The following is a 2597-nucleotide window of genomic DNA, read 5'->3' on the forward strand; positions in this document are numbered from 1 at the left end:
TTTTTTAACTATTTTGGCAGATAAATGTAATAAATTTAGAATTTATTTATGTATATTTTATTATACATTTAGTAATTTATATTAATGAATTGATTATAGTTTTTTTGAGAAGATTAATTTTACTTATTATAGTATTAGTTAGTGTAGCTTTTTTAACTCTTTTAGAGCGTAAAGTTTTAGGTTTAATTCAAATTCGTAAAGGTCCTAATAAAGTTAGAATCGTTGGTATTTTACAGCCATTTTCTGATGCTATTAAATTATTTTCTAAGGAGTTTTCTGTCCCTTTAATATCAAATTTTTTTCCTTATTTTTTATCTCCTTTAATTATATTAATATTAATATTGATTTGTTGAATAACAATACCTTATGTTACTAATTTTTATTCATTTGATTTTAGTTTAATTTTCTTTTTATGTTGTTTAGGTACAGGAGTGTATCCTATTATGATTTCTGCATGATCTTCAAATTCTAAATATTCTTTTTTGGGTATATTACGTACTGTTGCTCAAACAATTTCTTCTGAAGTTAGTTTAGTTATAATTATTTTATCAATTTTATTTTTAATTGAAGGTTATTCTATAACTTTATTTAGTTTATATCAAGAATTTATTTGATTTATTTTTTTAACTTTTCCTTTAAATTTAGTTTGATTTATTATTTGTTTAGCTGAAACAAATCGAACACCTTTTGATTTTTCTGAGGGGGAGTCTGAATTGGTTTCTGGGTTTAATATTGAGTATAGAGGTGTAGGGTTTTCATTAATTTTTTTATCTGAATATTCAAGAATTTTATTTATAAGTATATTATTTGTTTTGATATTTTTAGGAGGTGATTTATATAATTTAATTTTTTATTTAATAATTATTTTTATTAGATTTTTATTTATTTTGATTCGAGGAACTTTTCCTCGTTTACGTTATGATAAATTGATGATAATGGCTTGAAAAAAAATTTTACCTGTTTCATTAAATTATTTAATTTTATTTATGGGTTTAAAATTTATATTTTATTGTTTTTTATTATAAATTATATAAAAAATTTAATTATTTAAGTTTAAATCAATAAAAGATTTAAAACTTTTATATTATGTTTTCAAGACATAAACTTATTCAAGTTCATTGATTTGTTGGTTTAATTTAATTTAATAAAATATCTCACATTTTTGTTAGTGTAGGATAAATTAAAAAATAAAAGAAGTATACTAATGTTAATATTTGTCCAACAATAATAAATGGATTTTCTACAGGTCTTATTCCAATTCATGTTAGTATTAATACAATTCTAATAAATATTCAAAATAGAAATTGTCTAAATGGGTAAAAATTTAATCCTTTGAAATTTATTATTTTATAAAAAGGTATAATTAATAATACTAAAATAGACATTAAAAGAAGAATTACACCCCCTAATTTATTAGGGATAGATCGTAGGATTGCATATGCAAATAAAAAATATCATTCAGGTTTAATATGAGGGGGGGTAATTATAGGATTAGCAGGGGTAAAATTATCTGGGTCTCTTAATATATTAGGATTTATTAAAATAATATAAATTAAGATAAAGTATATTAAAATAAATCCTAATATATCTTTTAATAAAAAATAAGGTTGAAATGGTAATTTATCAATATCACTATTAGTCCCTAAAGGGTTTCTTGACCCTGTGTTATGTAGAAATATTAAATGAATAATTGTTATTATAACAATAATAAAAGGAATAATAAAATGAAGAGTAAAAAATCGTGTTAGTGTAGCATTATTAATAGAAAATCCTCCTCATAATCATTGTACTAAGAATTCTCCTAAATATGGGATTGCTGATAGAAGGTTAGTAATTACAGTAGCTCCTCAAAAAGATATTTGTCCTCAAGGTAAAACATATCCTAAAAATGCGGCTGCTATAGTTAATAATAATATTGTTGTTCCTGTAATTCAAGTAGGTTTAAAGTTAAATGATCCAAAAAATATTCCTCGTCCAATATGTAAATATATACAGATAAAAAATATGGAAGCACCATTTGCATGTAAATTTTTAATTATTCAACCATTATTAATATCTCGGTAAATATGGATAATTCTATCAAATGCTATTTGAATATTAGGGGTATAATGTATAGCTAAAAAAATACCTGTAATTAATTGGGTTACTAAACATAATCCCAATAATGAACCAAAATTTCATATTGTTGTAATATTTGATGGTGTTGGTAAATCTACTAATGATCCATTTATGATTTTTAATAAAATATTTTTTAAACGTAAAGGTAACATTAAAAAGTTTTCCGTAAAGATCCTAAATTGATATTAGAAATTTTTACAACAATAATTAGTGTAATAAATAAATAATTTATTATTATAAATGAAATAATAAAATTTGGTTTATTAAATAATTTGTTTAATGATATTTTAGTTAATATATTTTTATTTAGTTCAATATAAGATAATTTTATTATATCTTCAAATGTAAAATTTATTTTATTATAATTAATTATTAATATGAATATTAAAATAATTATGATAATGTTTATTATTATTCACTTATTAAAAAGAAATTTTACGTTTGAGATTAATCTTGATACATAAATAAAAATAATTAAT

The 2597-nt window shown here is 20.6% G+C and overlaps 1 pseudogene; it reads right to left on the reverse strand.

The window, feature by feature from the left end:
- Window positions 1–1122: 1122 nt before the first annotated feature.
- LOC124184267 lies at window positions 1123–2300 on the reverse strand (annotated as a pseudogene).
- Window positions 2301–2597: the final 297 nt, after the last annotated feature.

This window comes from Neodiprion fabricii, chromosome 6 (assembly GCF_021155785.1).
Source record: "Neodiprion fabricii isolate iyNeoFabr1 chromosome 6, iyNeoFabr1.1, whole genome shotgun sequence".
NCBI lineage: Eukaryota > Metazoa > Arthropoda > Insecta > Hymenoptera > Diprionidae > Neodiprion > Neodiprion fabricii.